At 41.7% G+C, this 7,713-nt stretch overlaps 1 long non-coding RNA gene across 1 annotated transcript in view; it reads left to right on the forward strand.

The window, feature by feature from the left end:
- Nucleotides 1-7,478, forward strand: part of LOC123372728 — a 46,997-nt gene extending 39,519 nt beyond the window's left edge. The window contains exons 4-5 of the long non-coding RNA XR_006580425.1: nucleotides 1,953-2,053; nucleotides 7,323-7,478. This is a non-coding gene — a long non-coding RNA (uncharacterized LOC123372728). The remainder of the gene's footprint in view (nucleotides 1-1,952; nucleotides 2,054-7,322) is intronic.
- Nucleotides 7,479-7,713: the final 235 nt, after the last annotated feature.

Below are 7,713 nucleotides of genomic sequence, written 5' to 3' on the forward strand. Positions count from 1 at the left end.
TCTGCAAAAAGGGATCTAGCTTCTGCTAATGCCAGGGACCAAATGACTCTTTGAGAAAACTGAAGTCCTCAATCTACACACTTTTAAAATAATAAAACAGGGATGAAATTATTGGTACTGACTATTTTGCTGTAATGTGCATTCCTGCACTTGAGAACTGTGTAGTTGAGTAAGTCCTTCTTCACTGCTAGTAAAGTACCTGGTGGCTGTTTCAGAGAAGAGGGGTCTCATATTTAACATAGAAGGGAGACATTCATCCCTGTACAGAAGCCCAGCAAATCCCATGTGAGCACTATTCAGAGGATTTAAGTGGTGCATAGGCCTTGTGCTGGGTCTCTGAACAGGAGGGAACTTCAGCCCCAACTATTTATCTGGTATATATTGCCAATTCTTTAAACTCCAGAAATCCTGCTGAAGGATCGAGCTAGTACAAGGGATGTGACAGATGATAGGCCTGATTCTGATTTCACCTCCAGTGGTGCAAACACAGTATAATTCCATTGGATTTTTTTTTCCAGTGGAGTTACTCTAGGTATGTATTGGTATGAGTTCAGAGTCAGGCCTGAGAGATACTATGTAGGAAGTATTATTACTACTATCATTGAGCATTTTGAGAGAAATGTTGAAAACTGAGTCATACACACTACTCTCTCTCGCTCGCTAATATAAAAAAAATCCCTGTCCACCTGGCCCTTTTCAGGCTTTCATAAAGCTTTGTGGGTAATACTGATGTCACTTCATGATACCTTCTGTAGTATCACAGCAAGATAGATTTGCCATAAGTTGTGTCTTTTGCTCTTTTCCTATTGTTCTCATGTAGAAGCCATGTAGGTTCCAAATACCAGTGTTTTACTAACTATATGTGAACACACAAAGCCTAGTTATATACATACTGCTGCCCTTGCTGGTTTCTGACAACTTTTAAAATATAGAACAGGGTTAATGCCACTAGTTGGTTACATTTATTAAAAGAATACTACTCATATCCTATTTGCTATTTCAGGATTTTGGTGAAAAAAGAGCCTAGTTTTTGTTCTCAGTTACACTGGTAAAAATCTGCACAAACGCCACTGACTGACTTGAGTTATTTCAGACTGACAACATGTGACCTGAGGTCAGGATTCGGTCTAATCTGCCTTACATTTTATTTATGCTTGTGAGACTTTCTCTTATTCAGTGCACACTGGTGAGGTGAATATTTGATTTTTCATTAGAGCTGATTTAAAAAAAAAAAATCAAAGGTCCATCTCATGGGGAAATTCCAATGTTTTGCTATTTTCATCCTGAATCTGGATGAAAAGTCCAAATCTCAAAACTTTCTTTTGTAGAATTAAAAGTTTGAGAAATGTCCAAACAAATTCTCATACTGAAATATTTTATTATTTGTGAAATTGAATAGAAATATTTAGTTTTGAGTCAGTTTGCTGCTAAACTGCATCCAATGAGCTGCCATGGTGACTCATGGGAGTTGTATTTTGGGTGTCTTATGCCCCCTGGCCAGGCTACATCTCATGATGCCGTATGGTCCTGTGACTCCCATGAAGCTCCATGGCAGCTTAGAAGGATATAGATTAATGCTGAACTGACAAGAACTGAAACATTTTGATTTGGTTTGACATTTCAGTTCAGATTGAACTGATCCAAAATGTGTTTTTGTTTTGGGTTGAATCCAACTGAAACAAAATATTTAATTTCTACTTTCTCAGTTAAAAAAAATAGACAAAATCAACATTTTTCACATAGAATTTTACAGAAATGAAATTTTTAATTGAAAAAAACATTTTGATGGAAAATTCCTGACCAGTTCTAATTTTCCTCTGCAGGACCCCTTTAAAATGGCTTAAACGAAAGAGAGAAAAAAATCTTAAAGCTGACTTTCCCAGAGATTTTTAGATCTCAGCGCTTAGAGGTTCATTTAACACACTATTAAATTAATACCTTTTTTTTTTTAGGTCTGTGATGTCCATTCCTCCTATGCTTCACTGCTTCTGGATCAGTTAATGCTAGTACCATTACAGTGGAATGTTTGATGTAGCCATGGAATGTCGCTATAGTATGGACCCAAGTTATTGTTACAATATTAAATGGTTTTCTAAAGATTTAAAAAAAAAAAAATCATTACTTTAAATGAGTGCTTATAAATTACAATTCAAATAGTTAAAGGTACATATCTCAGTATACCTGAAGGGATGATATAGATATTAGATACCCCATTATCTCTGCCCATGATACCTCAGGAATAAAAGTCTATCTCTGTGTAAAGGAAAACTGCAGGTTATGCAGAGGCCTCCCTTTCAAAAGGAAAGCAAATATCTTCCAGGAAAAAAGGCTGTGCAGACTCTGAAATACTACGAAATACACCCACTCCCTGCAGGCCAACTGGCTGCATGGCCAGGGTGGAGCTAAAATTGGTTTGCCTGATAAGATAAACAAAAGATCTGGAAACACTTTGGTTCACCACACAGTCTAAAAGGCTGTGTAATCAGGACCAGTTCTGAAGTAGAAAATACCTGCCTGCTCAACCCCCCTAATTTCTTGAATTGCCAATATTAAGGCATCTCATAGCTTTTGTTTAAATCCTGTGGGGAGGGGAGTGTCTTTTTTTGGTAGTGCTGGAGTTACACTGGTGAAAACCTCCAGAGTAGATGGGCTGTCCAAGTGTAAGACCAGTGTGATTGTTTTTCTTTGGTAAGTTACTGGGGGTAAATCACAAAGCTACATCGATTATAGTTAGACTGGTACAAAATTTCCTAGTTTACACAAGTCCTTAGAATCAGGGCCAGCTCTAGCACCAGCAAACCAAGCACGTGGTTGGGGCGGCACATTTTCAGGGGCGGCATTCTGGCCATCTTATTTTATTTTATTTTATATTTGTTGCTTTGGGTGGCAAAAGCCTAAAGCCGGCCCTGGCAGCAGCAGCATGTTGTGCATGGGGGGTGCCCTGGGGCTGCTGCGGTTCATGCCCGCACCTTGTGGCTGGGCCGGGCAGGCTCCGAGCAGGGGATACTCGGGCTGGGGGCTGCCCCACGGGGCACTCAAAGCCGCCCCCCAGTGCCGCAGCCGGGGGTGTGCGAAGCAGCCCGAGCCACCCAGGGACTGCGGCAGGGCAGCCAGAAGCAGCAGCGAGGCCATAGAGGGCGGGGCGCTGCCAGGGCTGGGGCGGCAGTGGGTGCAGGGGGCAGGGGAGAGAGAACCCAGGGCTGGGGCGGAGGGGGTGCGGGTGGAGGAGGGCATTGGTGGTGGGGCGAGAGCCCAGGGCTGGGATGGGGGGCAGCCAAAAATGTTTTTGCTTGGGGCGGCAAAAAACCTAGAGCCAGCCCTGCTTAGAATGCACTGATGCAGCTGCGCTGTCGTAGTGCATCCGGTGAAGACACGCTAAGTCGACAGGGGAGGGCTCTCCTGTCAGCATAATTACTCCACCTCAGCTAGAGGCAGAAGCTATGTTGGTGGGAGAGTGTCTCCCGCTGACATAGCGTGGTGTGGACATGGGTTGAAGTCGATGCAACTTTTTCACACCCCTGAGTGACGTACCTTACATTGACCTAAGTTGTAATGTAGCTAAGCCCACAGACTAAATAGGGAGGCTAGTGGGTTGTAATAAGCCATAAATCCAGTGTCTTTATTAAGATGATGATTTTTAGTGTCCAGCAAAGTTATGAATTTAAGCTCCCAGGCTCATATTTTGAAGGTGTTTCTGCAAGTTTCCTATGAGGACAAGGACTGAGAAGTCCGACATAGAGTAAACGCTTTGTGAAAAGTGCTTCACCTACAGGTGACATGGTGGTTTTGTCTTTTAACATTTTTCTGTGAGAGTTCATTTGAGAGTGTAGTGATTGTCTGGTTTCACTCACGTAATAATGAGAGCACAAGTCAGATGAGGAAACTGAACTGTCAGTGCAGAATGACTTTTACATTACCTTAAAATACAAATCTGAAGGCATCAAACAATGAGGAAGAATACTTTAAACGTATAAGAGCAATTTAGATAACTTCTGACAACAAGAATGTTTCTGATCCAAATAACTCAGCAGACTGGAATCCAGTCAGCATTCCGCTTCAATAAAACCCTGTCTGGGTACTATATTGATCTACATGTATAAGCAGCAGCAATGCAAGTTTTCTGTCTTAAACAACATAGCAGTACAATAGCTAGAACCATGTAACTGAAATCCATAAAAACAACGAGGAGTCTGATGGCACCTTAAAGACTAACAGATTTATTTGGGCATAAGCTTTCGTGGATAAAACCCCACTTCAGATGCATGGAGTGAAAATTAGAGATACAGGCATTATTATACTGACACATGAAGAGAAGGGAGTTACCTTACCTTAACTTGTAAGGTAACTCCCTTCTCTTCTTTATGTGTCAGTATAATAATGCCTGCATCTGTAATTTTCACTCCATGCATCTGGGTTTTTTTAACCCATGGAAGCTTATGCCCAAATAAATTTGTTAGTCTTTAAGGTGCCACCGGACTCCCCATTGTTTTTGTGGTACAGACTAACCTGGCTACCCCTCTGATACTTGAGATCCATGAGAGGCAAGCTTGGAAGTGACTAGTAAGTTTCCACACTGCAGGTTCATACCACACTGTAGCATAGCCGTATCTTCATAAATAGTCCCAGTAACTTAAGTGGAACCACTTGAGTGAAGTCTATTCATGGTTTGCAGGACTAGGCCAGAATTCACAGCTTGCTAGAGGACGAAGAAATGTTGTTAGAAAACAAATTGTCAAAGATACCATAATCTATCAAGAAAGATAAGTTTTCCTGCAATGCTTAATGAAACAGACAGAAAGGAACCCTTTGTTGCTATAATCATTTGGTTCATTTACCAGGGGCTGTTTCTTTTTTTAGTTGTTGGCATGTTTTATAAAACTTCGATACAAAGTTATCACCAAAGGAGTATCCATTTCACGTTAACTAGGTTTCCATGGGATTTTTGGATTGATGTAATGGGGAATGTTTTTAATAGGAGTATTTGATAAACAGCTTTCCTGAGGGCTCGGCTACACTTGCAGATGTAGAGCGCTGGGAGTTAAACCAGCCTTCGGAGATCGCAGCAGGGAAAACGCTGCTGTGTATTTACACTGTCAGCTGCAAGTGCAGTGGCATGGCCACATTAGCAGCTCTTGCAACCCCACAGAGAGCAGTGCATTGTGGTAGCTATGCCACTGTGCAAGTGGCTGCAGCGTGCTTTTCAAATGGGTGCATGTGTGGAGTGTGACAGGGAGCGTGTTGTATGTCGGGGGAGAAAAAGTGTGTTTTGGGGTGCAGAGTGTCAGCATGCTGTCTTCTAAGTTCAGACAGCGGCAGGTGGGAAACCTTGACATCATCCCCCACCCCCTGCCTCTCTCATGCGCACACAGCAGCATTCCACAGTAATGGTTTGCTTTGTGTCCTGGAGAAGATAAGCATGCCGGCTGTCAGAAACGGAGCTTTGAAAGGGGATATCCCCATACCTGCAGCCAAGTTCAAAACAATGACCAGAGTGGCCACTTGACTTCAGGGGATTATGGGATGTTTCTGGAGGTCAATCACAGTGCAGTAATGCAACACGTCATCCACACTGACACCCAGATGTTTCAGCCAGGGCGCAGCAAGCTCTATGCTTCTCATGGAGGCGGATTACCAGGGGCGCTCCAGCTGCAGAGTCCAGGCACTGTAAGCGCCTTGCCAGTGTGGACACCTCAGGAATTAGGGTGCCTGTGGCTAATTTAATGTGCTCTAACTTGCAAGTGTAGCCAAGCCCTTAGATGCAGCACCTAGAAAGTTATAGACCCAAATAAAGTATTGGTACACTCTATTTGGATTTTAATATTCATGGCTAAAAATCTTATCAGGCTTAAAGACAGCTGAAAATCAGTTGAATAAGTGGCTGGATATCTTCAAACTTTGAAACTGGCAGCTTCTGTCCTTTTTACAATGAATGTAATTAGCTATAACCTACGGGAATTCAAGTAAATATCTTGGATGAAATCCTGACTCTGCTGAAGTCAGTGGGAGTTTTGCCATGGTCTTCAGTGGAGCCATGATATCATCCCTCTCCTTTAGCTCTCTGAGCTAGGAATTCAGATGACTGTTTGCATCTTTATTGTGTCTCATAGGAATTTCAGTGTGGGGGGTATAGTGAGCCAGCAGTTTTGTAAATAAACATTGTTTTTTTCTATTCAATATTTGGGAGCGCGAGACCTTTTTATTATTTTTAGTTAAAGAGAATGTATAAAGAATGTCTGCAGCTATTCCTCAGGCCAATGTATTATCACACTAATTAAAAAAAAACCAACCTCTTTGAGACTTCATTGTAAACACCATGGATCTCAAGTTTTTTCCAAAGGCTTTGCAGCCTTCACTGAGGAAAACATAAGGAGACAATTTAGTGGTGAAAACAGGGAATTGGAACTAGGACTCCTGTGTTCCCTGTCACTGATTTACTTTGTCACTGGGCAAATCTTCAGCTGGTGTAAATTGTCATTAATGTCAATGGAGCTATGATAATTTACATCAGCTGAGGATCTGCCCCTCTTTGTCTTGGTTTAGCCTCTTGGCAAAATAAGTAGAATTATGCCTTCCTCACAAGGGTGTTTATGATGCTTAAATAGTGAATGGATGTAAATTGTCTATGGATCCTTGCATGGAAGAAATGGAAAAAAGTGCTTAGTGGGGTTCTTAAAAATCAGAAATGTTTACAGGATTAGAACTACTAGGAAAATGAGCTGTAGTAACTCTGGGGACTCTCATATATTCATGAAGAAGCTTTGCTACCCAGATCATAGGACAGGTTCCATATAAAATTAAGTCCTGTTGATGACTGGTTCTTTTTAAACAGGGTGGGTATATTTGGACATGGTTTATACAATGTTTAATTGTCAGTATTCTGTTTGCTCAATATATCAGTAGTAGTCTGGGATAAAATGCATAACGAGAAAGAGAAGGTTTCAACTAGACACAATCCCATTGTTTATGTATCAAAAGGTAAATATTTGATGCCATATATAGCTCACCACTGGCTGTGAACTAATCTCAGCGTGTGTGCCATGCTGGTCATAAATTGGATTTTTACCGTAAGTCATTGTGGCTTTGAAAATCAATACTTAAAAATGAAATGTGATTTGCATTTGAAATGCTCTCCTTCTACATAAGATTTGTAGAGTAAACTCTTGTGTCAGAATGACTGCAAATAACACAAGCTAATCTGCTAGGGACACTGCTGTATGTGCTTTCTAGGGCATTTTGTTAGCAATGATGCCAAAGAGCTATCAAGGTAGAACTCTTTGTATCCAGCGTTGTACTTTGAATGTGCTTTATCTTACCCATTACAGCAAATTGAAGGCAGCACTGTGACTGGCCCAAGATAAGGAAGGCTGGGGAGGTAAAGCAGCAGCAGATGGAGAACATATGACATAACCAACTAGAGTGAATGAAGGCTGGATGGTGGTGTATTAGGAGTGGTGAGGAAGGAGAAGACCAAGCAGAAAACTGAGGTGAAACAGATCTTGAAGTTCCTCATTCTCACTAACTAAGCTTGTGGTACTGTAGATAGCACGGGCACCAAATTCATATGGGACGGAACTAAATCACCAGGTACCACCTGGCAATGTTTAAAATTTAGCAAAATGTTCAAAGCTAGCATAGCTTGAGAGAGCTACAATGAAGTTGCACAGGGTCGTTTTGTTGCATGAACTATCGCAATCTGGATCTGCTGAGGCCTGA

This window comes from Mauremys mutica, chromosome 6, assembly GCF_020497125.1.
Source record: "Mauremys mutica isolate MM-2020 ecotype Southern chromosome 6, ASM2049712v1, whole genome shotgun sequence".
Lineage (NCBI taxonomy): Eukaryota > Metazoa > Chordata > Testudines > Geoemydidae > Mauremys > Mauremys mutica.